Source organism: Mustela putorius, unplaced genomic scaffold (assembly GCF_011764305.1).
Source record: "Mustela putorius furo isolate JIRA1106 unplaced genomic scaffold, ASM1176430v1.1 tig00000738_pilon_pilon_pilon, whole genome shotgun sequence".
In the NCBI taxonomy this organism is placed as follows: Eukaryota; Metazoa; Chordata; class Mammalia; order Carnivora; family Mustelidae; genus Mustela; species Mustela putorius.
Window position 1 is genome coordinate 10,519,279 of NW_025421463.1, and position 16,940 is coordinate 10,536,218.

The 16,940-nt window shown below is 41.8% G+C and overlaps 1 protein-coding gene across 3 annotated transcripts in view; it reads left to right on the plus strand.

Annotated features, from left to right (window-relative positions):
• Window positions 1-16,940, plus strand: part of LARGE1 (LARGE xylosyl- and glucuronyltransferase 1) — a 521,107-nt gene that overhangs the window by 366,875 nt on the left and 137,292 nt on the right. The window lies entirely within an intron of this gene.

The window sequence follows — 16,940 nt, forward strand, 5'->3', positions numbered from 1 at the left end:
TTAAGAAAACAATCCCATTTTCAGTTATATCAAAAATAATAAACTATCTAGGAATAAAGTTAACCAAGGAGTTGAAAGACCAGTACTCTGGAAACAATAAAACATTAATGAAAAACTGAAGAGGATGCAAAGAAATAGAAAGACAGTCCATGCTCATAAATTGGAAGACTATTGTTCAAATATCCAAGCTACCCAAACCAAGCTACACATTTGATGTAATCCCTGTCAAATACCAACAGCATTTTTCACAAAGCTAGAACAAACAATCTTTAAATTTGTATGGAACCAAAAAAGATCCTGAATCATCAGAACGATGTTGAAAAAGAAAAAGCTGGAGTTATCACAATTTTAGATTTCGAATTACACTGCAGAGCCATGGTAATCAAAACAATATGGTACTGGCACAAAAATAGATACGTAGATCAATGGAAGAGGATAGAAAGCCCAGAAACAAACCAACAATAATATGGTCAATTAATCTTTGACAAAAGAGGCAAGAATATGCAATGGAGAAAAGCTAGTCTCTTCAACAAATGTGCTGGGAAAACTGGACTGCTTTCTTACACCACACACTAAAACAAACTCAAAATGGATTAAGTACCTAAATAAGAGCCTGGAAACCATAAAAATTCTGGAAGAGAACACAGGCAATAAATTCTCGGACATCACCCGTAGCAACATTTTTCTAGGTGTGTCTCCTGAGGCAAAGGAAATAAAAGCAAAAAAAAAAAAAAAACCCCAAAACAAACAAACCCCAAAATATAAACAAACAAACAAAAACATAAAAAAACTATTGGCCATCTGTGCCCCAATGTTTATAGCAGCAATGGCCACGGTCACCAAACTGTGGAAAGAAACAAGATGCCCTTCAGTGGGCGAATGGATAAGGAAGATATGGTCCATATACACTATGGAGTATTATGCCTTCATCAGAAAGGATGAATACCCAACTTTTGTAGCAATGTGGACGGGACTAGAAGAGATTATGCTGAGTGAAATAAGCCAAGTAGAGAGAGTCAATTATCATATGGCTTCACTTATTTGTGGAGCATAACAAATAGCATGGAGGACATGGGGAGTTAGAGAGGAGAAGGGAGTTGGGGGAAATTGGAAGGGGAGGTGAACCATGAGAGACTATGGACTCTGAAAAACAATCTGAGGGTTTTGAAGGGGCGGGGGGTGGGAGGTTGGGGTACCAGGTGGTGGGTATTGGAGAGGGCACGGATTGCATGGAGCACTGGGTGTGGTGCAAAAATAATGAATAGTTATACTGAACATAAATAAAAAATAAATTAAAAAAAAAACCTATTGGCGTGGGCGCTTAGATGGCTCAGTCAGTTAAAGGTATGACTTTGTCTCAGGTCATGATCTCAAGGTTCTTGGAGGCTCCCTGTTCGGTGGGGGGTCTGCTTATCCCTGCTCCCCCCGCCCCCGCCTCATGCATGCTCGCTGACTCTCAAATAAAATCCTTTTTTTTTTTTAAATAAAATCTCGGAACTATACCAAAATAAAAAGCTTCTGCACAGTGAAGGAAAAACTGACAAAACTAAAAAAGACAACATACTGAATGGGAGAATATGTTTGCAAATGACCTGTCCAGTAAAGGGTTAGTGTCTAAAGTATATAAAGAAGTTATGCGACTCAGTATTCAAAAAACATAATCTGATTAAAATGGGCAGAAGACGTGAACAGACATTTCTCCAGAGGAGAGTTCCCTCATCATCAGGGAACTGCACATCCAAACTACAATGAGATACCACCTCACATCTGTCAGAATGGCTGAAATTAACGCAAGCAACAGGTGTTGGTGAGGATGTGGAGAAAGGGGAACCCTCTTACGCTGTTGATGGGAACATAAACTGATGCAGCCACTCTAGAGAACAGTATGACGATTCCTCAAAAAATTAAAAATAGAACTACCTATAATCTAGTAACTGCACTCCTGAGTATTTACCCCAGAAATACAAAACCGCTAATTCTAAAGGATATGCACACCCCTATGTTAACTGCAGTATTATTTACAATAGTCAACTTATGGAAGTAACCCAAGTGGCCATGGATAGATGAATGGATAAAAAAAGATACAGACACACATGCACAGACAGTATTGAATATTACTCAGCCATAAAAAAGAATGAAGTCTTGCCATTTTCAACGATGTGGTTGGAGCCAGGGTGTATGATGCTAAGTGAAGTCAGTCAGCCAGAGAAAGAAACACCATATGATTTCACTCATACTTGGAACTTAAGAAACAAAAGGAAAAAGAGAAGAACCAAGAACCAGACACTTCTTAACTACAGAGAAGAAGAAGATGGTTGCGGGGGGCGGGGGGGGGATGGGTGAAACAGGTGATGGCGATCGAGGAGGGCCCTTGGGATGAGTACCCAGTGTTACAAGAGAGTGTTGAATCATTCTATTGTATACCTGAAGCTAATACAACACTGTTAACTATAGTGGAATTAAAATTAAAAGCCTAATTAAAAATAGCTAATTGTTCACTATGTTAATTATATCTAAATCAAGCTGTTAAAAAAAAATAATAAATAATGGCTGATACTGAGTATCCAAAATGAACCAGGAACAGGGCTAAACATTTTCTCTGCATTCTCTCTCTGCTTTTTTGTAACACTCTCTGTAATGTAAACTCTTGTTATCCTTACCTAACAGAGGAGGAGGCGGACTCAGAAAGATGCCAGTTGGCCTTGACCGATGGGGTTATATAAGTAGGAAGAGATGAAACGGGGATTTGAGCCCTGGTGGTCCAGCCCCAGAAGTCGCTTTCTATACTGGATTAGACAGCTTTGCAGGAAAAAAATTTCTAAATGCAGTTTTATACCCCAGAGTTCTGTTCCAGCAAATCGACTCTACTGTTTGCTAACCCCAAATTCAGGTCTCCTGTCCCTCCCTGATCCCACTTCTTGTGGTTCCTGAAGGCAGAGGTGGGTAGGGAGGTGCAGTTTGGGAGAAGGTCAGAGGACTCCGTATGTCCTGCTCTTCCTTTCAGAAACAGATGTTCCTGGCTTCTCGCTTCTGTGCGTCTGTCTTCTCTCGCTACCTGTCTTCCCTTGAACAGAATTGCTTGGAGATTACAGATGAGCACCGGTGTTTCGGGTGCAGGAACTTTGGCATCTTGCTGACAGCTGAGTTTTCTCTGGGGACACCAGCTAACTCACAGCACCCGGCTCTTTCTCTGCACTCCTTGTTTTGCTGGGAACTTTGTAGTTGGTTTCCTCTAGTGACCAGAACTTAATCTTAACAGAGAACTGTTTTCCAGTTACTGCTTATTATCTCAAAGCAGATGCTTAAGGTGAACCTTTGGGATCGCTTATCAAAAATACAGAAGCTGTTTGTGTCTCAGAGGCATAAAGTCTCAAACTCATGTGCGTGCACACAGAAGGCAGGTGTAATGCCAGGACACAACGTTTTCCCGAGATAAGTTGATGGGCTTTATGTTACAGGAACTGTAACGAGATGCGTCACCTGCCAGGTTATGTTGCCTTTTAAAAAGGCAACTCAAACACGATGGCCAGCCATACAGCCTGGGACTCTTTGGGTACAAATGATGAGTCAGATTGAATGCCCTTGAAGTTCCCCTGAAATTCCTTTGAAAATCTGTTGTCCTGTGATTTTATGACTCTCCCCTCCAAAGAAGTACTGGAGAGATGCTTTACAGAAAACTGTAACAATAGAGCAAAACAATCAAATCATGGGGTGGTGGGAAGGTGAACCTGTGTATTAGGCACTCATTTCTTGAAAGGAACAAGCATGAATGTGGAGGAGAAATAATTTTTATAATTCTGAGAAAATGGTCTCTTTTTTCTCCTTTTCTGATTCATTTAGCAGTATTATTTCCAGGGCTTTCCATGTGCTGAGCATTCTGCATGTATGGGAAGCAGGTTTAAAGAATAGGTGGTATGATTTTTGAGAGGACTCTGCATTATAATGTGTTCAGTTGACTTGTCCAACTCTTCCCAGTTTACCGGGGACTTTTCCCAGTTAGCACTAAGAGTTCTACATTCTGGAACCCCTTCAGGACAATAAGTCACCCCAGTGCTCAGAAATACCTACCCTGGAAGACATGATGTGCCAGTGTCAATAGGTAGACATCCTGTGCAGATGACAGACACAAATGGAGGGGACACTGGTGTGTTGTAGTGGTGACTCAGGTACTCCAAGTGACACTGCTGTTGGTGTCATTGTTACAAAATGATGAACTCTGGGTAAAATTCCAGATAAAAATTCCCTCTGTGTACGCGGTCATTGCATCACTGGAAAATCCAGCATGCATCGATGTGTGCAGAATAATTTGGAGTTTTTTTTTTTTTTAAGATTTTATTTATTTATTTGACAAAGAGAGAGATCACAAGTAGGCAGAGACAGGCAGAGAGAGAGGAAGGGAAGCAGGCTCCCCACTGAGCAGAGAGCCTAATGTGGGGCTCCATCCCAGGACCCTGAGATCGTGACCTGAGCCAAAGGCAGAAGCTTAGCCCACTGAGCCACCCAGGTGCCCCAGGAATTTGGAGTTTAAATGTAAAATATAATTTTGACTTTATAGACAGGTGATTATCGATGTTTTTTCCACTGAAATGAATATCTGGTGAGATATTTGAAAGTCAGGAGAGGCGCTGGACCGTTCTGTCCTTCACACTTCGAATATCACTCGTCCCTTGACGAGTGAATTGAGTGAATTTAGTCAGTGAATTTGACTTTTTGTGAATTTAGTCAGTGGCTCCACCAGTCTTAGCAACAAAAATCTCGTTCACAGCCTTCTAGACTACACACTGGGAGGGAGTACTTCCCTCATTAAAAATCGCTATGCTAGCTCTTTGAGAAGAAATAAATAAGAAGAGAGAATGTATAGTTGGGTCCCTCTGCTATCCTTACTGTCTTATTTTCTCTCCATCAGCCTCAAACTGTAGAGATCTTCTGTGTCTACAGTATCCTACAAAGTGCCTGAGACATTCTGCAGATAACTCCCATCTTCATAACCAAACAGCTTAACATATGCTTGGACATTCCAAACCAGCCCAAAGGATCAGATCTCAACTGACCACAGGGGCCCTGGGTCAGGAATGTCTGCTCAGTTCCAGTGGTCGCGGACTTGGTTGGGTGGTCTTCCCGTTACTTCTCCAGACTCTGGCCTGAGATTTCATTTCTTAACTCTTATTGATCATAAAATCATCCCTGTGTTTTCCCTCTTGGTGTCCCATGGACGGACAGTGGGAGGGGGAAGGAGCTAAGACCCACACTTCCCCGAGTTGAAGAGTTTCCCCAGTGGTCCTGTGTTTGGTCTTGACCAGCTTCTTACTGTGGTGCACGTTGGTATTCTTCTTGGGGAAGAGACGCTCTTGGTCTAGTGGTTAGGATTCGGTGCCCTCTCTTCTTGGGGAAGCACCATGGTGAAACATGAGATGGTTAAGACCTGAGAAATTAGCGACTGGAGAAAGAAAAGACCAGGGGCGCCTGGGTGGCTCAGTGGGTTAAAGCCTCTGCCTTCGGCTGAGGTCATGATCCCAAGGTCCTGGGATCGAGCCCCACATCGGGCTCTCCGCTCGGCAGGGAGCCTGCTTCCTCCTCTCTCTCTGCCTGCTTCTCTGCTTACTTGTGATCTCTGTCTGTCAAATGAATAAATAAAACCTTAAAAAAAAAAAAGAAAGAAAGAAAGAAAGAAAGAAAAGACCAGTGAGAAAATTATTATTAGAAGCAACAGTTATAACAATATTTATTAGTAGTAATTGTTGTAACAGAAATAGTAATGTTTTTATGCTGTTGGGGGTGGTTTTTGGACTTTCCAGAAGCCACGTGTGGTTGGGCTCTGCCACTTCCCAGCTGTGTGCCCTGAGTCAGGTGGCTTCAGCTGTCCGCCCCCTCCTCTGAACACTTGGGATTGAGACATGTGCCTCCGCTCTTGGGAAGAATAAAATGGATAATACTTGCAGAGCACCTGTTACCAGGACATAGCAAAAGTTGTGGCTTTGTGTCGTCTTTTTCCAAAGGAATTACTGATGGGAATTTTATAACTGATGGACTTAAGGCCGTGTTGCCTGAAAACGGCAACCGTGCTGGAAAGATTGGAAGTCTGGGTTGGGATACGTTGAATTTGAGGGTCAGCCACGTTGACACATTTGGTGTAGAGTTGGTAATCTGGGACCAAAACTGGGATGAGGTTCAGTAGGCAGGCGTGCTGCCAGAGACCTTGGTGTGGACAGTGCCCAGCAAAAGCAAAAACGCAGAAAACAGACAAAAAACAACAACAACAAAAACCCAAACAAATAAACAAAAAAACCAGACTTCCTGCTGAAGAGGTGACAAGATCACAGCAGAGACAGGGCTCTTTGTGCCTTGTGCACTCACCAGCGTTGCCACACGGCAGGGAATGCGCTGTTGAATTCTATTCATTGGGATCCTTCCCAGGTGTCCTGCCACGTGCTCAGCTCTTTCCACGTCCTCATCTGCCACAGCCAGCAAGACTGACTCACCTGTGACAGTCACCCTTCTGAGCCTCATAGGCACAGGAGGATAGCTGGGGCCAGGCCCTTCATTTGCATCCACGACAGGCTGAGCTATGCAAATTTCCAGAGGCAGACGGCCTTGAAGAGTTGGGGTTATCGGTAGCATGGACGTCAACCAGAGCGATTCCAGATGTTGGAATCAGTGCCACCCTCTCTCTTCTTTTGCTTTCTGCCCACGTAGCATTAAGATTATCCAGAGAGCAAGCAACGAGTAATGAAGTCTGGGTCAGTCCCGTCTGTCTCACGAAATGCCACTTGGAACCAGAGCCTTTTCATTTGACAATAAAATCAATGAATGAAATATCGCAGGGTTGAAAGCAATGCTGTACAGAATTCGTTATGGGCGACGCATTCCCGAGGATGGAAGGGCTGGGCCCTCTGTACTTTACTTTCCCGTAACATCGACACATCTACTAAATGAAGCTTGGACCTTCCGTTAACCCTTCACCTATTTGCTTTTAAACTTGAATCCTTTGACCAAAACTCAGAAGGCCTTCTTTCTGGATCCTGCCTCTTAATGAACGAGCGATCATAAAAAGAGATTAGAATATACATCACTTAAGGGAAAATGGGACTCGCTAATTGGGAAAACGGTTCAAGCCATGAGAGGACTTGTTCTCACAGTCCCCGCATCTCCCGTGAGCCCACACCGTTGTCTGTGAATGATTCTTGCATTTTGAGAGTCATCTCAGTACTAAGCACACTGAGCCGAGTGTTCCCATTTGTAGAGATTCAGAGACAGTTGTGCGGCCGGCAGGTAAGGAAGAAGGGCCCAGGGAGGGGAGGGCGTCTCCAGTCTTCTCCTGGGAGCCCACCCGCCTCTTAGAGAATGTCAGAGAACACTGAAACACATCACGAACAAAAAGAAAACCGGGTGTGTGTGTGTGTGGTCGAGTGGGAGAACAGAGAAAAATCGGGGGAGCACGAGGGGAGGGCTGGCTCTGCTCCTGCCCTTTGCCGCAGAAAGTGTCCTTTTCCTTGGGAAAAGGGGGTGAGGGGACCAGGAAAGGAGGGGAAACATATGGATTCACACTTGAGGATCATGACTCATCCAGGGGCTATCTTCCATTTTAATCCAGGCTTCCTATCCCCCACCGCCACCCCCTTCAACAAATATGTATTGAGCGCTTACTGTGTGTTCCTGATACTTCTGCAGTCTAGACAGAATGTTCACGTATGTTCGTGTTCAAGTATGAAATGTTCATATTCAAGTATGAAAGAGAGAGACGAGAGAAAGACCTAAACGTGCTGGGTGCTGAGCAGGAAAAGCGTAAGCTGAAGGAGGGCAGAGGAGCTGAGGATGAGGAGAGTAGGGGAGAGGTTGGCAGAGAACACTCCAGCACGTGTGCGGTCTAAAGTGCTGGTGTTGGAGGAACAGGAAGTCCCATGTGGCTGGAGTAATCGCCCCACACATTAGGGAGGGCAGAAGGAGATGGGCACGGGCTTGTTCCTGTAGGTCTCTGGAGGCCACAGTAATGAGTTTGCTTTTTACGTTTCAATGGTTTTATCGCTAGGGACTGGTGGAATCCTATTTGCATTCCAAGAACATAGTGGGTTTGCAGTGTGGAGGGTACATCGGGGAAGACGGGCGTTGAAGCCGGGTGACCAGGTAGGGCTGGTGTCTAGATCTCAGATATATTTAGGATGCTAGGATATGGCTGTTGAGGGAGAGGAAGGTATCGGGGTTGAGTTCCAGCTTTCTGGCTTGAGCCACACTAGGAGGATGCGGCTGCCGCTGGTCATTCTCTCAGCAGGTATTTATGGCGCGTCAGCGGTTCCCTGCTCTGCGGGACTGAGAAATTTCAGGGGAGTGGGGTGGAAAGCCGTTGCTGCCCTCACTGGGTTCACAGTTGAAACAGGATGTGCAAATACACACTCCAGGCCACGGAACCCACTGGCACACGCTGAGGTATTTGGCAGAATCCCCTGGGCAATTTATTTCTTTCTCATCCCCCTGGCCCCCACCAGTTTTGTTTATTTGCTTTATAGCAACTGTTGTGATTTTTGCTTTCGTACATACATTTAAAATACATGAAGGCTGCTCTACACGGGAAGGAACCCGTGCGATATTTACATTCTGCTTAAAGAATAATAAATTCAATATCACCATGTATCTACCATCAAGCTAAAGAAATAAACCTTCCTCAATCCCTTTGAAGCCCTATGTACTCTTTGTCCAGAGTTAAATCCAAAACCCAGTATAATATTTTATCACTTCCTGCCTCGTCTTTGTAGTTTAACACCCATATTCTTGAATAATATGTTGTTTATTCCTCCTCTTTTAACTTTGTAAAGATGGAAGCATTCTACGTAAATACTTCGACAGCTCATATGTGGTTAGTGGGCTACATCAACATTGCAACATGTAAACGGAGTTCATTCATTTTCACTGCTCTGTAAGCATAAGTCGTAATAGATCTCTTCTTTTGTCACAGGTCACTTGGGTTTACCATTTTTGGCTATTCCTAACAGTGCTTGTATGAATATTATTTGCATATTTGTATTTATGTATTTCTTAGGGTGCATAGAAGTGGGTCATAGAATATATATACTCAGCTTGATTACTGATTGCCAGTGGTTTTCCACAGTAGTTGTTACAATTTATACTCCCACTCTAGTGATTAACAATTCCCATGGCTACTCGTCTTCATTGGTAATTACTCCTTGTTGTTTTACTTTTGAAAATCTTTGCCAGTCTAGTGGGTGAAAAATGATATGTCACTGCCATATTAATTTGCATTTTTCTATTACTAATGAAGGTACACATTGCTAATTATTTATTGGCTGCTTGGATTTTCTGTTCTAGAAATATTTATTTCTATCTTTGCCCATTTTTCCAGTGAGTTGCTCATCTTTTTCATATTGATTTGTAACCACTCTTTATATGTTCTTGATACTAAGTCTTTGCAAATTTTATATGCTGCAAAATCATTTCTCAACTTACTGCATGTCCTTCTATTTTTTTTTTCTGGTGTCAGTTGATACACCGCTTCTTAATCGTAGTGCAGTTGAATTTTTCAGACTTTTCCTTTATGGTTTGCATGTTTTTGTTGCAGTTTAAGAAAATAACCCATATGCTGGAGTCATAAAAAGAGCCTCCACATTTTATTCTACTTTTTTTGAGTTTTTTAAGAGTTTTTCACATTTAACTTTATTCATATGGGACTGGTTTATATAAAGTATAGATAAGTTTTGTCTTTTTTTTTTTTAAGGTTTTATTTATTTGACAGAGAGAGATCGCAAGTAGGCAGAGAGGCAGGCAGAGAGAGAGGAGGAAGCAGGCTCCCCTCTGAGCTGAGAACCCAATGCGGGGCTCGATCCGAGGACCCTGAGATCATGACCTGAGCTGAAGGCAAAGGCCTTAACCCACTGAGACACCCACGTGTCTATTTTTTGTAACCATTTGTTCCAACATAATTTTCAAATCATCTTTCCTGCATTTACATGTCATTGATCATGTTCCTGCATATGGTTGACTATGTTCCATTCTACTGTTTGTGCATCCCAATGTCAGTACATTATACTATTATACCATTATAAGTCTTGGTAGCTAGTAGTGGTGGTCCCTCACCTGTTCTTTTCCCTTTAAAAATTTTTTTTAAAAATTGAACTGAAACAAGAATACAGTGCATATAGGTGTATATACCTTACTGAATTATCACAGTCTTGGCTATTCTTAAATATATCTAAGAATAAATTTCTCAATTTCCATGCATGTGCACACACACTCATACACATTGGGACTTCGATTGGAATTTTATTGAGTCAATATCCATAAATCAGTTTGACAAGAATCGTTATCTTTACGATAATGAGTTCTTCTATCTATAAACATGATTTGTTATTCTTTTGGTTTGTTGTTCTTTAATATCTTCCAATAACATTTTACAATGTTTCCCATAAAAGTCTTCCACATCTTCTGTTAGATGCATTTCTGAGTATCTGATAGGTTTTGTTGCTGTTGCAAATGATATTTTAGTGTATTTTTAACCTATTGCTGGTATATGAAAAGTCAATTAACTTTTGTATATTGACACTATATACGGAAGTCTCCGAAACTCTTATTGATTCTAATAATTTATTGATAGACTTCAATATTTTTATAATCTAAAAACTACCAAGACTACCTCCAGTAATGTCTTTTTTTGCCTATTGATAATAAACGTATTTCATATTTGCCTTTCATAACTTCCATCATGTTTTTATTTTCAAACTTTTTTTTTCTTTTAAATGACATACGGCTGGATTTTTTTTTTTTTTAATTTTCATGTAAAAATCCTTCACCCAGGGACGCCTGGGTGGCTCAGTGGGTTGGGGCCTCTGCCTTCGTCTCGGGTCATGATCTCGGGGTCCTGGGATCGAGCCCCGCGTTGGGCTCTCTGCTCGGCAGGGAGCCTGCTTCCCCCCACCTCTCTCTCTGCCTGCCTCTCTGCCTACTTGTGGTATCTGTCTGTCAAATAAATAAATAAAATCTTAAAAAAAAAAAAATCCTTCACCCAGAAGTTATGTCTTATTTATCCAAATTGCTGTTACATATGGTTATTGTTACTTCTGCCATTTGATTTTATGCTTCCTATGTGTCCTGCTTTTCAAGTTTCTTCATTTCTCCTTTCTTACCTTCTTTGGATTGATTGTAAGTTTTAGTTTCTTAACATAAATACTTAAAAGTCTAAAATTAATATTTTCTCTCTCCCCCCAAATTTGAGAATGCTTGAATGCTTGGAGCTAGAATGCTCACCATCTTGAGTTATATGCCTATTATTTGAAGTATGCTTGTTGATTTTGCTTTTGTTCTGATTTCATTACTGATTTTCAGTTGGTATATTTAAGAAAGTTTATAAATCTGCCTTTTTTCTTTTCTCACTATTCTTTCCCACTTTTCAGACTTTCCTCCTGGGGATCATTTTCCTTCTTCCTGTAACGTATCTTTTCAAATGTCCTTTAGTGAGTGATTGCTACTAGTAAAATCTGTTTTTGATTCTTTGAAAAATGTCTTTATTTTGCCATCTGGTAGGGTGTTTTCACTGGATCTACCTGTCTAGATGAGAGTTATTTTCTCTCCGGACTCTGCAGGCATTATTCCATTCTCTTAAGGCTTACATTGTTTCTGTGGCTAAGTCAGCTGTCAGTCACTTCTCATTTCTACATCCTTCACTTGGTTTCTTTCCAAATATGAAAACTTCTGAAAATTTTCAAATAAGCCTGGTCATTTTTGACAGTTTTCTTATTCTTTCATCTTACTTGTTATAGTCTGTATAGTTATCTATCCATGCATAACAAATTATAGTAAAATTTAGTGACTTAAAACAAATCACTTATTGTGTCTCATGATCTCTGTTAGAAATTCAGGAAGGGCTTAGCTGGGCACTTCTCATTTGGAAACTCATGCAGTTTTAGGCATATGTCAGCTTTAGTTGGTTAATTGACTTTTCCCCCCCTTTTTTAGATACAAAATATTTTATTGTGTTATTTTGGGGTTATCTTTTTTTAGCTTTATTGAGATAGACTTGACTTACAGCATTATGTAAGTTTAAGGTGTGCAACATGTTGATTTGATTTGCTGCATTAGACATTGCAAAATGATTACTATTGTGTTCCATTCTCACCATTTCTTTTTTGTGATCAACATTAGCAACTTTGAAATAGTAATACAGTATTATTAACTGTAATCACCCTGCCGTGTATTGGATCCCCCGAGCCAATTCATCTTATTACTGGAAGTTTGTACCCTTTGATCAACATTTCTCTATCTCCTTGCTCTGCCACCGTCGGCTTCACCATTATACTTTTTATGAGCTTTTTCAGAGTCCCCATGTAAGTGATACTCTATAGTATTTGTCTTCTCTGTCTTATTTCATTTAGCATATATATTTTGTATAATGTCCTCAAGGTCCATCCATGTTGTTGCAAATGGCAGGATTTCCCTCTTTTTTATGGCTGAATAATATTGTATTCTATATACCACATGTTCTTTTTGCATTCATCCATTGGTGGACACAGGTTGTTTCCGTGTCTTGGCTATTTTGAATAATGCTGCAGTGAATGATGCTGATGGGGATATAGATGTCTCTTTGAGACCCCTTGTTTCTTGTTTTAATTTCTTTTAGATTTCATTTCATTTCTTTCTTTTCATTTCTTTTAGATATAGACCCAAGCATACACCAAGTAGAGTTTCTAGGTTATATGGTCGTTCTATTTTTAATTTTTGCCATACCATTTTCCGTAATAGCTATGCCAGTTTACATTCCCACCAATGGTGCACAAGGGTTCCCTTTTCTCTACATCCCTGCCAATACTGGTTACTTCTTTTGATGACAGCCATTCTGATAGGGGTAAGGTGATATCTCACTGTGGTTTGATAGGCATTCCCCTGATGACTAGCGATGCCATACCTTTTCATGTACCTGTTGGCTACTTGTGTGTCTTGTTTGGGACAAAATGTCTTTTCAGTTCCTCTGCCCATTTTTTAATAAGATTTTTTTTTTTTTTTTTGCTGTTGAGTTGTATGAGTTCTTTGTTTTCTGATAGAATTTGTGACTTTGTGTGTGTGCATGTACACGTGCATGAGAGAGCAGTGAGAATTGGGAATTTATCTATGAGAGTTCTTTGATGCCAGGTTTTAAAATACGTGCCTCCAGGGAGGATCTGTATTCACGATGGTTTCAGACCAAAAAGACAGCTATGAATTCTGGCCCATGAATACCTGAGGATAAGTCTGAAGTTAAGAAATCTCAGTAGAGACCTCTTTGTCATTGTCTTTCACCCAGATGTGGAGCCAGGACAGGCAAGTGTCCCTGCTCTCTTCCTCTGCAGGGCTGGCTTCACTCACCAAGGGCGTGACTTCTTGGGGTGTGGGGAGTGCAGATCCTGGCTTTGGGCTTTGTTTCTCAGCCACTTTTGCATAGTTGGGTAGTCCTAGTCTCTTTTTTTCTGTGTTTGGCTCATTAAAACCATTGCTAAATGATGCTCACGACAGACAGGTTCCGCCTCACAAGTACTGCTTTCAGCTTGCGTACCTCTCTGGATTTGTGCTTTCGTTCTAATCAGTTTTCTTTATTAATACTAAGAATTGTCCTTGTGTTCCTTAAAAAAAAAGTTATATATATAAAAATAAATTTATATATATATATATAATTTATTTACTTATTTATTGGACAGAGAGGGAGAGAGAAGGATCACAAGCAGGGAAAGTGGCAGAAGGAGAGGGAAAAACAGACTCCCTGCTGAGCAGGGAGCCCAACACAGGGCTCAGTCCCAGGACGCTGGTATCATGACCTGAGCTGAAGGCAGACGCTTAACTAACTGTACCACCCAGGTTCCCTATCCTTACATTCTTATCTACTCTTTTTTATTTCCTCTTACATATACACACACACCCCTACATTATTATTATTATTTTTTAAAGATTTTATTTATTTATTTGACAGGCAGAGATCACAAGCAGGCAGAGAGGCAGGCAGAGAAAGAGGAGGAAGCAGGCTCCTTGCTGAGCAGAGAGCCAAATGCGGGGCTCGATCCCAGGACCCCGGGATCATGACCTGAGCCAAAGGCAGAGGCTTTAACCCACCAAGCCACCCAGGCGCCCCTATTATTATTACTATTATTATTATTATTATTATTATTATTATTATTGTATCCAGCATTTTTTAGGTGTTTTCTATCAAGATTTTGTTTTGTTTTCTAGGATATATTGTCCCCCATACTGTCAGATACTGATGTCTCTGGGAGGGCTCTTTAAAACTACTCATACCCTGGCTCAACCTAAACTTAGCAAATTAAAATCTCCTGAGATAGGGGCCAAGTGCATGTACTTTTTAAAAACCTCCCCAGAGGATCCTGACGCCCGCTGTTACTAAGAGATAATTATTGTAATGAAGACATGGTCCAGAAACAATGAACCCAGCAGTAGAGCTAAATTTGGCCCATGAAGTTGGGGGAGGCTTTATAGAGGAGGAGATTGCTTTTTATCCTTTTTAAACATTCCCTCTCATCCTCTGGTTGCTACAGTTAGTGCGTAAGCATCCAATATGAGCATCGCCTCCTGTGGCTGAGGGCCCCCGGGGAATGTCCAGCGGCAACATCTTCTCTCTGTGGGCACAAGCTCATGTGAGTTGGCTCACCTTGTGGGATAAGTTCCCAGCACTGACTGATGCCCATCCCCACATCTGTCCATCCCGTGGGCTCAGAGGCACCAGCATTCCTGCTTGTAGAGCAAAGAACCCACCTGCATGGTTCTCTGGTCCTCCTGAGGGGATGGAGTGGGCTATCTGAGCTGACAGATGCGGCGTGAAAGGGAATTTCTGCAAGGAGGATTCTGGATAGGAGACAACCCTCAGAAGGTCCATTTCTTGCATGACCCCAAGCTATACCAAACCCTGTGATGTCAGGAGAGTTTGTTTGAATTTACTCTTCTGTAACCTGTAGAAGCTTTCATCCACACCGAACAGAGATGCTAAACAGTTCATGAGGCATGCAGGTCTGCACCCAGGAAGAACCTAGGTTTGAATCCCTGCTGTACTGCTTAGCCGCAGGCAAGGATTTCAGTTTTTCTGAGCCTCAGTTTGCATTTCTGTTAAATGGAAGGTAAGATCTGCCTTCAAAGGTTGCTGGAAAACTTAAATGAAACAACATATTTCCTGTGCAGTGTTTCATGGACACTTCTGTTTGTTATTTTTACTATTGCTCTTACAGTTCCTAAAATCCCTAAGGGATAAATAGGACAAGGATTATTTTCATATTCTCTTCCTGCTTAGCAGATTGGATGCCCTCTCACCTTAGCATACAAGTCAAGAGCAGATTTCTGTGTCCACGCTGACCCCAGTCTACCCTCCCAGACTGAGTTCCTGAAATAACAATGAAAACCACAGCTCACGTGCTGGGCAGCTCTAAGTACCAGGAACCAATGTAGGTACTCCACATATGTTATCTGTGGTCCTTGCAGAACCTGGAAGTACATTTTTTCAGCCCCTTTGGCAAAGAGCTCACTAAAGCTCAGAAGGACTTGGCAAGGACACCTGAGGGCCAGTGGCTCAGGTGGGACTTGAACCCAGGACTGCAGTGTTTCAATACATAAACAGCCTTCCCTTTACCGTGCTCAGCTTTATATGATTGTGACCCTCAGGGTCCTTCCTCAGCCTGGAATGACCTTTCTCCTTTTAATCTGCCCACCCAAATCTTACACATCCATTAAGACCCAGCGCAAACGTCTTCTTCTGGCTCTCTTGGTTGGAGAGAAGTAGTCTGTCGCCATATTTCCACAGGAGTTTACTTGGGTTCCATTTGGGGCACATCCGCTACTGTCTTGTGTCTCTCACGCACATAAATGGCTCCTGTTTTTATTTGCCGAGTGTTCAAAGTCAGCAGTTCTATCTCATTCTTTTTTTTTCCCATTTCGTAATAACCATCCATGACATTTCCTAGATGTTCACTAAATGTTTATTGAATCAAAGTATAAAAATTCTGTCCAGAAAGGTTGTTACTAGGTCATGTTCTCCAATATGTTTGTCCTTAAATCTTCTTCCGTGATGCCATACAGGTGACTGTTCGTGGAAGATAGAGTTGACACACTTTGCCCTCACTTGTGCCTAGCTTTGTTGACAGCCACTAAACTTCCCAGGTTGCAAGTTTGCAAGTGACAGCTTCTGCCTACCTGAGTTCTATAAGCCGCAGAAGTTTATTTGACTGGATCACATCTCCTGTTCCTTGGCTAGGTCTTTCTCTCCGGCCCCCTTCGGCTTCCTCATTCTCACCTGACACATTATCCCTAGTCTACAGAAGGTGAGCGGACCACACATTGAGTTCCATTAGCTTGGAGACCCACATACAAGCTCTACAGAGTGATGCCCAATGAGGAGGCTTGTGCCTAGGTGACGGGGTCACCAGCAGTCAAAAATTTCCCAAGTGGAATGGAATTGGATCTCTCAAGGGCTAAAAGGTTGCGTTTTTAACAGGTTCTTCCATTTCTCTGATGCCTTTCATTCAATGACACCTTAATACAGAGTTAATTGAAGTGGAAAACATCAAGCACAAAAGCAGAAAGCAAAAGGGACTTTGTAAGATGTTTATGATTTCTCTACCCTTTGATGAGGCATACATTTAGAAGTCACAGGCAAACAAAAACTTTATGTTTGAGATGTATGAAGACAATATGTCCCAAATCTTCCTGTCTGGAAGAAAGAATAATAGTACCCAAGGTAGGGAACATCGATGATCATAAGGTAGGTCAGAGTCATTAGATCATATGCGAGACTTTTTGGTACAGGTCAATTGGTGGTTGTGCCTAGGTCTTAAACAGCTATGAGGTAATTGACAGCCATAGGATCACAGACTGTCAAAACTCAGAGGGACCTTTGGGATTATTTTGTGAAAATACTTCACAAACGTGAATGTATGTCCAGGTCTCAGAACAGTTACGCCTCACCTGAAACT